Source organism: Lynx rufus, unplaced genomic scaffold (assembly GCF_022079265.1).
Source record: "Lynx rufus isolate CCGP_SWC_20201006 ecotype Redwood Valley unplaced genomic scaffold, mLynRuf1.p SCAF_24, whole genome shotgun sequence".
Lineage (NCBI taxonomy): Eukaryota > Metazoa > Chordata > Mammalia > Carnivora > Felidae > Lynx > Lynx rufus.
In genome coordinates this window covers 7,660,125-7,673,946 of record NW_025814839.1, presented here as the reverse complement: position 1 = coordinate 7,673,946, position 13,822 = coordinate 7,660,125, and the positions used below count along the sequence as shown (strand labels likewise).

Genomic DNA, 13,822 nt, shown 5'->3' with positions numbered 1-13,822 from the left:
TTTTGTTCAATTTATCTAGAAATTTAGTTTTATGGTCTCCTTCAATTTAAAGTTTAGTAGCTTTACATGGAGTCCTGTGATCCATTGAAATGCTAACTTGGGTCATGTCTCAACTGCTACAATGCTGTGTAGAAGCCATCATTAAAATTCTGGTTATCCTGCAACTGGCAGAGAACTCATGCTGTTAGAGATTCCTTAGGAAAACATTATACTATTAAAATTTTGAATCACAGATGGTAGCTACACTTGCGGGGAACATAGCATGACACAGAGAAATTGAGTCACTATGTTGTACACTTGAAACTAATGTAACATTGTGTGTCAGTTATACTCAGATTTTAAAAACTTAGAAAAAAATTTTGAGTCACAACTGTACTTCTGTCTTATGAATATTACCAATACTTGTAATCATTTAAAGTTACAAATAGGTCAGAACAGATGGAACATTTTGATATGTATCTTCTGTCTCTAAGTCTTATTTAGTTGATTAAATTGACTTTGGGAAAGTTAAAATCCATTTTCAATATAGATTTGTTAAGTGATACCAAATATTCTACACCCACGAGCAATTCAGGGAAATTAGAGCTCTAAGTAGGTTGAATTTGATATAAGTAATACGTCCATTTAGTTATTAATGACTTTAAATATGGATTTTACAAGGCAGTCGATGGCAGCAGAACTGTGATCAATTGTGTTGTATATAATTGGATTTTTTATGGGTATAATGCTATATTTCAGAATTAATGTAGCATTGTGTTGCTTTGTTACTCAAATTTTTTGTAAGTCAATCTTCAGAAAGCAGATACTTCAGAATTCTCTCTGTATTTCGCTTTAAAGCATTTCATTTGATGCAACCCATAAAATTAAATTGATAAATTTTTCATTATGATTTCTGCTTAGTGTAATTCTTGGGAGATGTAACAATTTAAAGCAGTGAAGAAATAAAGCAGTTTAAAAAAACTAGTATGCTTTATAAATAGCAGATAAAGATTGAAAACAAAGGCAGTGGGCAAATTATAAATCCCGCATTCAGAGCTGTGCTATCTTTAGCAGTTTGTTACTGAAATCTAACTGGGAAGTCATCTTCTTGTTTCATGTGCCTTGCTTTAATCTGTTTGTATTTCTGGAGTTTGGAACAAAATTTGATTTTCAGTAATTTTAATGGCTGAATAAGGAGTGCCATCCCTGAAAGTGCCCCTCCCCCCTCCAATATTTGCAATGGCCAATGTGGTTACTGAACTCAATGTTCTGGATAATAGGTTTCATTAGTTTTGATGCCTGAGGTAAAAAAGCAGTAGGTGGGAGTAAGAAGTGTTTTTGATGTCTAGACGTTCATTTCAGCTGTTGCTGCAATATGATACATTAAAAGGAAATATGTATCATAGCTCAGAGGAAATATGTATTCTTTGAAAGTAATTCTACTTTTAAACTGTGTAAGGCAGGGTGACCTAAATTCTAAAAGCATGAGCTTGAATTTCTTCAAGGTTTCACAATCTTTATGCTCCTCCCTACCCGATTCCAGTCTCCCTCCTCCCACTTTTTCCCCTTCAAGTAAAGTATGTCAGTTTCATTTGTCGATTTGGAAGGGGTATCTTTCCAAGATCTCTGCTGGGAAACACAAAATCATTGAAGTATATGCTGCTTTGATATTTTGCCATATTGACTTTTTTCCTGAACCTTTTATATGGTTTTTCTTTCAGAGAAGCTTATTAATTCTGCAAGGAGCCATGTTTCTCAAAGTTGAAAGAAGTTATATTACAATTTGTGAGGATTTTGAAAAATTATTTGGGCACTAAGTCATAATTATTACTATTTAAATTTTCCTTTCTGAAACACTGTTTCCTGCTCAAAGGAAAACATATAGTACTTTCACAGTTTAAATATTTGATTATCAGGATTACTGTATTAAAAAATGTTGAAAAACAGCGGTTTCAACAAATCCTGATTATAGCATTTACAACTTCAGTGTGATAACTTTAGTGCCAAAATAGTTTTTCTTTGTAGACAGGCAGCTGCTGTACTACTTAGTTTTCTTTTTCAGTTTTAGCTTGGCTATAATAGACCACAAAACAACAGGGGAATGTTTTAATTTAGGAATTCATTGTTTTGGTTGAATCTCGCCACTCATTTCTCGTATACGCATTTTAGGTCTTCTGGTGCTTGCTTTTCTGAGAGTAACAAAGTTTTAGAAAAATTCTTCCATTACGTGTAAGAAGATTTATAAATACTCTAGAGAGAGTCTTTTTTTTTTTTTTTAATTTTTTTTTTTTTTCAACGTTTATTTTTTTGGGGACAGAGAGAGACAGAGCATGAACGGGGGAGGGGCAGAGAGAGAGGGAGACACAGAATCGGAAACAGGCTCCAGGCTCCGAGCCATCAGCCCAGAGCCTGACGCGGGGCTCGAACTCCCGGACCGCGAGATCGTGACCTGGCTGAAGTCGGACGCTTAACCGACTGCGCCACCCAGGCGCCCCTAGAGAGAGTCTTTTTAAATATGTTTTTGAATGTTCATTTATTTATTATTGAGAGAGAGCGAGAGTGAGCTTGCCCTTGCTGGTGGGGGAGGGGCAGAGACAGGAGAGACAGAGAATCACAATCAGTCTCTGTGCTGTCAGTGAGGCCAGGCCAGTGCCGGGCTCCATCCCAGGAACCTTGAGATCACGACCTGAGCTGAAATCAAGGGTGGGACGCTTAACCGCTTATCGGACTGAGCCACCCAGGCACCCCACTACTTTATGTTCTGAAAGAATTAATAAGCATTTAAATGTAAACTGGAAAGTTCAAAAGAATTAGAACAGCTTTTTTTATTGTAAAGATGGAGACAGGATACCCTGGGGAGACTGTAGGTTTCATAAAGATGGGCCCCAGCACCTGAAGGCTTTCTATAGATTTCTTGGTGGGTACTTTTCTTCCTAGCCCACCTTGGAAGGGAGAGAATCAGGTAGTGAGTGAATGCATCTTCTGTCATTTATGGAAACTTAATTTAGACTAACTAGTGTTCGGCCTCTCTCCCCCTCCCACGGCCCCACTCAGTACTTTCTGAAGAATCTAAATATCAAGCAAATGGAATGTTAGTTTAAATTTCACCTTGAGAAGAAGGTATCTCAGGAAAAAAAAAAAACTAGTTTAAAACGCTAAAATGTGATTTTCTCTGATTTTATCATGGAGCTGTATGAATAGATTGCAGAAACAATTTCAGTTTTGTTTAACTGTTGAAAAAATTACTTGCAACTATGTAAGAACACATTAGTTTAAGATGCAAATTATGAATCCAAAGGGAAATTTTACTTCAGTGTCAAAGTTTGCCTTTGTAGCCAGTAATAAGAAGAGGGGACTCTTTGCAGATTATGTGATACTCTATGTGGAAAACCCAAAAGACTCCACCAAAAACCTGCTAGAGCTGGTACATGAATTCAGCAAAGTAGCAGGATATAAAATCAATGCACAGAAATTGGTTGCAGTTCTATTCACCAATAATGAAGCAGCAGAAATAGAAATCAAGGAATCGATCCCACTCACAATTGCACCAGAAACCTAGGAATAAACCTAACCAGAGATGTGAAAACTCTATACACTGAAAACTATAGAAAGCTTATGAAAGAAATTGAAGAAGACACACACACACAAATGGAAAAACATTCCATGCTCATGGACTAGAAGAACAAATACCGTTAAAGTGTCGATGCTACCCAAAGCAGTCTCCACATTCAGTGCAATCCCTATCAAAATAACACCAGCATTCAGAGCTAGAACAACAATCCTAAAATTTGTATGGGACCAGAAAAGACCCCGGCCAGATAGCCATAGCAATCCTGAAAAGGAAAACCAAACCTGGAGGCATCACAATTCTGGGCTTCAAGCTGTAATACAAAGCTGTAATCATGAAGACAGTATGGTACTGGCACAAGAACAGACACATAGATCAACAGAACAAAACCGAGAACCCAGAAATGGACCCGCAAATGTATGGCCAACTAATCTTTGATAAAGCACATGGTGTTGGGAATACTGGACAGTGACATGCAGAAGAATGAACCTGGACCACTTTCTTACACCACACACAAAAATAAACTCAAAATGGAAGAAAGACCTAAATGCAAGACAGGAAGCCATCGAAATTGTAGAAGAGAAAACCGGCAACAGCATCTTTGACCTTAAGCCGCAGCGACTTCTTAACACATCTCCAGAGTCAAGAGAAACAAAAGCAAAAATGAACTGTTGGGACCTCATCAAGATAAAAAGCTTCTGCACAGCAATGGAAACAACCAGCAAAACTAAAAGGCAACTGATGGAATGGGAGAAGATATTTTCAAATGACGTATCTGATAAAGAGTATCCATGGAGCCTGTTTCCGATTCTGTGTCTCCCTCTCTCTCTGCCCCTCCCCCGTTCATGCTCTGTCTCTCTCTGTCCCAAAAATAAATAAACGTTGAAAAAAAATTTTTTTAAAAAAAAAAAGAGTATTCAAAATCTACAAAGAAGTTATCAAACTCAACACCCAAAAAGCAATCCAGTGAAGAAATGGGCAAAAGACACGATTAGACACTTTTCCAGAGAAGACATCCGGATAGCTAACAGACACATGAAAAGATGCTCAGCATCACTCATTAGAGAAACACAAATCAAAACCACAATGAGATACCACCTCACACCTGTCAGAATCGCTAACATTAATGACTCAGGCAACAACAGATGTTGGCCAGGATGCGGAGAAAGGGGAACAACCCTTTTGCGTTGCTGGGGGAATGCAAAGTAGTGCAGCCAGTCTGGAAAACAGTATGGAGGTTCCTCAAAAAATTAAAAATAGAACTGCTCCACAACCCACCAATTGCACTACTAGGGATTTAGCCAAAGGATACAGGAGTGCTGATTCGAAGGGGCACATGCACCCCAGTGTTTATAGCAGCACTATCGGCAATAGCCAAAGTATAGAAAGAGCCCAAATGTCCATCGACTGATGAATGGATAAAGAAGGTGTGGTGTATATCTTCAACGGAATATTACTCAGTGATGAAAAGGAATGAAATCTTGCCATTTGCAACAACTTGGATGGAACTAGAGTGTATTATGCTAGGCGAAATAAGTCAGAGAAAGACAAATATCGTATGATTTCACTCATATGTGGAATTTAAGGTATAAAACAGATGAACATAAGAGAAGGGAAGCAAAAATAATATAAAAAGAGAGCGGGATAAACCATAAGAGACTCTTAAATGCAGAGAACAAACTGAGGGTTGCTCGTGGGGTGTTGGGCAGGGGAAGGGCTAAAGGGGTCAGGGGCATTCAGGAGGACACTTGTTGGGATGAGCGCTAGGTGTTATATATAAGTAATGAAACACTAAATTCTATTCCTGAAATTTAAAAAATTTCTAACCCTATGGAGAAGTGTGGTATAGTGGAAAGAGCATGGGTGTTAGTCCCCAAACTGGGACTTGAATCCTATCTTTGCCACTAATCCTCTTAACTCAGTATAAGGAGATTTCAGATTGAAGCTAAATCCAATGAAATTTGAAAGGTATGTGCTCATACGATACTAGGTCAACTGAGCACATGTTTATGAATATCTGATATGTCGTAGTCACTGCAGCTATGCAAATAAATTGCTTATCCTTGTGGAGTTTAATTAATGGGATAATTTGTATATTTCCTGTTTATAAAAGTAGATATAAAATACACTTGATCCTGTTAGCTTCCTTTTTTTTTTTTTTTTATGTTTACTTATTTTTGAGAGATATAGCACAAATAAGGGTGGGACAGAGAGACAGGAAGACACAGAATCCAAAGCAGGCTCCAGGCTCTGAGCTGTCAGCACCGAGCCTGACGTGGGGCTCGAACTCAAGAACCACGAGATCATGACCTGAGCGGAAGTCGGACTCTTAACTGACTGAGCCACCTAGGCGCCCCATTATGTTAGCTTCTTAATACATTTGACTCTAGATTCTTGAATTTATTAGTTGTGTGACCCTGGGCAAATTTTAAGATTTTTAAGCCTTGTGGCACCTGGGTGGCTCAGACGGTTAAGCGTCCGACTTCTGCTCAGGTCATGATCTCGCGGCTTGTGAGTTCGAGCCCCACGTCAGGCTCGGTGCTGACAGCTCGGAGCCTGGAGCCCGCTTCGGATTCTGTGTTTCCCCGCTCTCTCTGTCCCTCCCCCACTCGCTCTCTGTCACTCTCGCTCTCTCTTAAAAATAAATGAACTGAAAAAACAGATTTTTTAGCCTTAGTTTTCTTATTATAAAATGTAGATTAGAATAAGCTGTATTGGTCAGAATTCTTTGTTGCAAACTAGGAAAAGGAGTTGATTAACAGAATATTGAATGTTCACAGAACTATGTGTCAGTCTTAGGCTCGGTGCTGCAGAATTGATTTGATGAGAATGTTATCAGTGTCATCATTGAGCGCTAGATGCTGCAGCAGCTCTGCTACTTGAGCACCAGAAACTTGATCTTACACCTTCTAGTTCTAGTGCTGACAGAAAGATCTCTCTGTGTAGGGGAGCCTGGTTGGCTCAGTCTGTAGAGTGGGAGACTCTTGATCTCAGGATTGTGAGTTCAAGCCCCACGTTGGGTGTAGAGATCTCTTAAAAATAAAATCTTTAAAGAAAGAGAGAGAGAGAGAGAAAGAAAAGAAGGGAAAGAACTCTCTGTCTTTCTTCGGTGTCACTAGATCCAGAGTTGAAGGTGTGGTGTGTGAGCATCTAGTGGACTTTAGCACCTGTATCTTTGTCCATATTGCAGGAGATGAAAAGAGGAGAGAATCTGTTTCAGCTCCTTTGAGGGGTGACTATATTTGACCTCTGACTTATGAAACAGACAATTCCAAGTGATAAGAAGAAGTCAGATACTAAGTGGCTAAAGTGAATGCCACATTGCTCTTTATTCTGTCTCATGATATGGTGAAAATGTTCTTTCTGCCACCCATTTACATATAGTGCTTGATTCAAAGCTTGACAAATAGTAAAGCCTTGACTGTAAGTTATTTATCTTGTTATTTAAAAATAAAAGACTTTTTAATATGTGATAGCTGTACTACAACAAATTCAAAGTAGTTGTTGCCTTACAGTGATTTTCAAAGTCTGTATTAGCTTATGGAGCACATTCCTAATTTCTAGCCTGGTGCTTAAGGCATAACACACCCAAAAACTATGGGCCAGTGTGTGTTGGCCAAATATCTATTAGATTCCAAAAATGATACTCTAGATTTAACTTATGTTGGCATTTTGGAGATTCATTGAAACCTACGTTGATCTTATGTTTCTGAAGATTCTGTATATGAAGTAGAAAAGAAAGTTTGGTCTGACTTCTGTTCCTTTCCACAAATATATTTGCTGTATCTAAACAGTAAATTAAAATACTACTAGCAAAATAATGCACTGTCTTTATATGTATAGCCTAACATCGATATCATTTACTAGAGGGGTAATTTTTGATTACAGTTGTTGGCTTCCAATAAATTATTGACTACTCTCGAATCTTTAATATGTAAGATGAAACTTAGATGGTCGTATGAAGTCCAAACACTGAGCCCTTTTTAATTACCTTTAGTGACTTATATTTTAAAATTTCCTGGTAAATTATAGGATAATCTATAATTTTCTGTTGTTTCTTTAAGTAGGTTCCATGCTCAATGTGGCACTTGGACTCACAACCCTGAGATTCAGAGTCACATGCTCTGACTGAGCCAGCAGTGCACCCCATAATTTCCTGTCGCTTCTTAAGTTTTAGTATACTTCCCTTAAACAAGAGCTTAATATAGTATGATTTGTGTTTCTTTGTGTTACTGCTTTCTTCTCTGTGTTCTGTTAAATTGGTGCCTAAACTTTGTATTAATTTATGTAATATATATTTATATAATACAAAGTAAGATATGAGAATTACCGTATAAAAAGTAATATTGGTAAAGGTATTTTTGAAAGTTTTCAGTATTTAAAAAATTTTTTAAAAATTTAATGTTTATTTCTCAGAGAGAGAGAGAGAGAGACAGACAGAGACACAGAGGGAAAGAGAGCATGAGCAGGGGAGGGGCAGAGAGAGAGGGAGACACAGAATCTGAAGCAGGCTCCAGGCTCCAAGTTGTCAGCACACAGCCCACCATGGGGCTTGAGCCCATGAGCTACGAGATCATGACCTGAACCAAAGTCGGACGTCCAACTGACTGAGCCACCCAGGCTCCCCGGTGTTTAAAAATTTTTAGAGAAACGTTTTAGAGAAATATTTTTGTTCTCTTTGCATTATTTGCAGTATTTAATACGAAGTACATAGTATAATTTATATTGTATTGTGTGGATGGACCACTTTGGTCTGTGGTCTCTTGTGGGTGAAATGGTTTTGTGTGTGTGTGTGTGTTTTAATATTTATTTATTTGTGTGTGTGTGTGTGAGAGAGAGAGAGAGAGAGAGAGAGAGAGAATTTGAGCATGGGAATGGCAGAGAGAGAGGAAGAGAGAGAATCCCAAGCAAGCTCCAACTCCTTGCTGTCAGCTCGGAGCCCATTGCTGGGCTCGTTCTCATGAGTTGTGGGATCATGACCTGAGCCCAAATCAAGAGTTGGATATTTAACCAACTGAGCAGAGTAGGAGTCCTTCTGATTCACACCCTGTTCTCATCTTCCACATTAAAAATATAAAAAGTAATGGAAGTATATTCATAATAGCTTAGGTTCAGAAGGCTTGGTCAACAGTAAAATGAGTTTATGTAGAGCAGTAAAAGATTGTATAGCTCTACGTGTTTTTCCAAACGTACAGTTATGTAACCACCACTGCAATCAAGATGTAAAATAGTTCCATGATGTCCTAGATTTCCCATGTCCCTTTGTTATCAGTCACTCCCATTCCAACGATGGGAATGGGAATCCACTGAGCAGTTTGCATTACCTTAAATTTGCCTTTGCAAGAATGCCATATGAATGAATCATAAAGCATGTGGCTTTTATTATGATGGCCTTTTTCACTTTGTATAATGACATTCATCCATGTTTTGAGTGTAGCAACAGTTCTTTTTATTTTTGAATAGTATCCCAGTGTGTGGAGTATCTACTCTGTTCTTTCCAGTGGAGGGACTTTTGGGTGGTTTCCAGTTCCTGGCATTATTTTGGGGTGGGGGGGGGGAAGACACATATAAACATTTGCTACAGTTTTTCATTTGGACACAGTTCTTACTCTGCTTGAAAAAAAAATATATATATATATAAATGTATATATGTATGGGTGTGTGTGTGTGTGTGCGCGCGCGCGCACACACACACACACACACACACACACACACACACACACACACACACCCCTACGATGGGTATTGCTGGTCTGCATGGCAAATATGTGTTTCACTTCAGAAAATATTGCCAAAGTCAGCTTTTCCAATGTGGCTGTACTATGTTTGCATTCCTTTCAGCAGTAGATGAGCATTACAGTTACTGTGTATGCTTGCTAGCACGTAGTACTCAGTTTTTCTTTTAAGCCGTTCTGATGGATAATATTTTATTGTGATTTTAATTTTCATCTCCTTAATAATTGGTGATGTTTCAAGCACCTTTTCATGTTTTTATTTGCCATTTGTATACCTTTTTCGGTGAAGCTCTGTTCAGATCTATTGTCCATTAAACTTTTTTTTCCCCCTCCCTTAGTGTTGAGTTTTGATAGTTTTAAAACAGAAGAGCATATTGTAAATACAGGTTCTTGTCTGATATATGATTTGTGACTGCTTATCCCTCATTTGTGGCTTGTCTTTTCTGTAGCTTAACATAACTTTTACATGTGTTTTGAAGAGTAGAGGTCTTCATTTTGATGAAGCCCTGGTTAACAGTTTTGCATTATGGACCATGCTTTTGGTGTCATATCTAAGAAATCTTTGCTAACCTAAGCTTATATAAAGTTTCTCCTATGTTTTTGAAATTTTATAATTTTAGGTTTTGCAATATTGGGTTAATTTTTCTTTTTCTAAAATTTGTTTTATTTTTAACTTTTTAAAAAATGTTTATTTTTGAGAGAGAGAGAGAGAGCAAGCATAAGCAGGGGAGGGGCAGAGAGAGAGGGAGACACACAATCCAAAGCAGGCTCCAAGCTCTGAGTCGAAGTCAGATACTTAACCTACTGAGCCACTTCAGCACTGCGTTGAATTTTTCTAAGTGGTGTGAGGTAGAGTTTGAAGCTTTTGTTTTGTTTTGTTTTGCATAAGGATATTCATTTATTTCAGCACCATTTGTTGAAAAGACTGTCCTTTCTCCACTGAATTGCCTTTGCGTCTTTTTTGGAAATTAATTGACAGTATATTTGCGGGTCTATTTCTGGACTCTTTATTCTGTTGATCTATATATCTGACTTTTCTCTAGTACTATGCTATGTTGTCACTTCTAGTTTTTTAGTAAATCTAGAAATCAGGTGGTGTAAGTCTCCCAACTACATTTTTCTTTTACCATATTATTTTGGTGATTCTAGTTCCTTTGCTTTGTCATAGAAATATGTAGACTTGGCATCTCCTTGTGTAAAAAGTCCTGCAGAGATTTTTGATTAGAACCGAGTTGACTCTCTAGATTTGTTTAGTTGACTCTCTAGATCTAATATTGATAACAATAGTAACTTTTTCAGTCCATGATCAATGTATACCTTTGCATTTATTTATGTCGTTTTGATTTCTTTTATCAGTATCGTAGTTTTTAGCGTATAATTCTTGCACATAATTTGTAAGTTTTATATCCAAGAGTTTCGTGGGTTTGGGTGCTATTGTAAATGATAATTAAAAATGTAATTTCTTACTCATTAAAGTATATAGAAATAGGATTTTTAAAATTTCTGTTGACCCTAGTATACTGTGAACTAACTAAATTCAGTTTTAGATCTAGTAACTATTTGTTGTTGTTGTTGTTGCTGATTCTGTGGGATTTTCTAACAGTCACGTCATCTATGAATAGAGATATTTACTTCTTCTATTTGAATTAGTATGATTGGTATTTTTTTTTTCTTGCCTTATCGTATTGGCTGACACCTCCTCTAAAGCTGGAAAAAGAGTGGTGACGGCAGACATCCTTGCCTTGTTCTTGATATTAGGGGGAAAATATTCAGTCTTTTAACATTAAGTATGATGTTAATTGTAGGTCTTCTGTAATTGTTCTTTTAAGAATTTTTTCAAAGGAAAAAAAATCAGCTCTATAGTCTGTTTTAAAATTGTTGAAATCAGGGGTGCCTGGGTGGCTCAGTCGGTTAAGCATCCGACTTCGGCTCAGGTCATGATCTCACAGTCCGTGGGTTCGAGCCCCGTGTCGGGCTCTGTGCTGACAGCTCAGAGCCTGGAGCCTGTTTCGGATTCTGTGTCTCCCTCTCTCTCTGCCCCTCCCCTATTCATGCTCTGTCTCTCTCTGTCTCAAAAATAAATAAACGTTAAAAAAAAAATTAAAATTGTTGAAATCAGAATAAAATTATAATGGTATCTTACCATTGTGGTGTAGTTGGCATTGCTCAAACTTGTTTAGTATTCCACCTTGCATGACATAACATTTAAACACTTAAATATTTCAGTTAAAATATTTCAGGACTATTTGAGGAAGAAATAGAGAGTTATGGTTGTTTGAAAACTTTCGCATCTTCTGTTAAGGTCCAAGTAGCATCAACATTAAAAAATGGTATCATGAGGTGGCAATAAGAATAGATATAATATGAAGTATGCTATATGATACCTGTTTTTTTTCAGTGAGTTAATGCATGTTCAAAGGAGATGAGCTGTTACAGATTAAGGAGAATTAAGAGATATAACATGAAAGGCAATTTGTAGACCTTGCTTAGGTTCAGATTTGTTGTATACCAAAGTATGTTCTTATCTTTAAAGTATATCAAGAAAAACAAAAAGAAAGCAAGGTGGTTGAAACAGATGACACAATGTTGATAATTGGTTTAAGAATTTACGGGGGCCTGTTAAAGTGTATTTGAAGATTTTGATTAACTTTTTTTTAACAACATACAGAATAGCTGTCACCAACTTGGAAGAAAATCTTGGAAAAAAGATGCAACTCTTTCATAAATGCTACATCACCAGCACTCTTTATGACGCAAAAGACTATTATATAGAAAACACTAACTGACATTAGTGACTGATGGAAAATGTGATTCAGAAGAGTTACACTTTGAATGCTGATGAACTTTTAGGAATTTTTTTAAAAGTTTATTTATTTTGAGAGAGGGAGAGAGAGACAGAAAGAAAGAGAAAAAGAAAATACTCCAAGCAGGCCCCATGCTGTAAGCACGAAGCCCAATTTGGGGCTCAATCCCATGAACTTTGAGATCATGACCTCAGTGGAAATCAAGAGTTGGACACTCAACCGACTGAGCTACTCAGGCGCCCCAAGTTTTAGGAATTTCTAACCTTTTTTCTTTTCTCTTCAGCTTATATTATCCGTTTTATGTATGTACAGTAATGATATTGAAAAAAAATGTCAATAAATCTAAAGGAGCACTTTAAATAATTGCAAATTAAGAATCCTAAGTGATTAGAGGCATGTTATAGTTTAATTAGGAGCTTACCCCACCACCTTTAGCGATATATAAAATAATGGTGCATCTGAAAATTGATGGTGTTGGGGTGTCTGGGTGGCTCAGTCAGTTAAGTGTCCGACTTAGGTTCAGGTCATTATCTCTCAGTTCGTGGGTCTGAGCCCCGCGTGGAGCTCTGTGCTGATAGCTGGGAGCCTGGCGCCTACTTCGGATTTTGTGACTCCCTCTCTCTCTGCCTCGCCCCTGCTTGCACTGTCTTTCTCTCTCAAAAACATTAAAAAAAAATGATGGTGTCTTAGAATCAATGAGACACATAAGGAAGGAAAAGCAAATTAATATGTGTTGTTCATTTTATTGAAATGTTAGCTCTCATTCTCACCCAGGAAAAGCTCTACCCAGAAGATAGATGTGTGAGAACACAGATCTATAAAGAATCCACTTTCAGAGGATTGTAGAAAGCTGTTGGTTGTTTTGTCCTGACCAGAAGTAGTCTGCTGCTAGTGGGACATTTGTTTATTTGCTGTACTTTATTTCCGTTTCTCTTGTGGTAAATAATAAAATGTTTCTGACAGAGGTGGCTTTGGGAAAATTTGGTAAATCATGGTTAGCCACATAGGAAAATAAAAACCTGATGTACCAAAAAAAAAAAAAAAACCAAACAAACCCAGTTTTATAATTTAAAAAAAGTGCTATCAATGAACCCCATGAATGTAAATACACTTTTTCTAATTCTGTGTGATTGGAGAATATGGAGATGGATTTCGAGATGTCTCTTGGTGTGGTAAAAGCGTTATAAATGCATGTGGACTTAATGTGTGTTTTAATTCTCTGTCAGAATTTTCTCTGGTGAGTGCTTTTGTCAAGATAACAAGTAAGAGAGAGAGAGAATTTTCTTCTGCAAATGTGGTTTCCATCCTCCCAATTTTTTGCTATCTTGAACTGAACTAATATAATTTAAAAGGAAATTAACTGTCTTCTCTAGGGCGTTTTATATCCTTTCATATATGAAAAGAATGTTAGGAATGCATGGGGCATTGTTAGTCTGTTGGATTCTCTTGGTGTTAGAGTTACTTGGGGCTTAGTGTTATAATATATTTCAAAGGCAAATATGATACTTCCCCAAATGTCCGACATTAATGAAATTATGAGTTTAGGAAATAAATTTGATCTTATATTAAGATTTAATTTCCTGGCATTTTTCCTAAAGTCATGTCCTTAAAATCCTATTAAGAGACCGCCTTTAGAACAGTTAAAGAAAGAAAAAAATTTTTAAAGAAATTAGAACGATTTGAATGCTTTGAATGATTTCAAATTTTGAAAAATTGGGTTGGAATGACCTTTACCG

General features: G+C 37.2%; 1 protein-coding gene across 4 annotated transcripts in view; it reads left to right on the top strand.

Moving 5' to 3' along the window:
- The window catches only part of MED13L (mediator complex subunit 13L), a 305,008-nt gene that overhangs the window by 146,172 nt on the left and 145,014 nt on the right, over nucleotides 1-13,822 (top strand). The window lies entirely within an intron of this gene.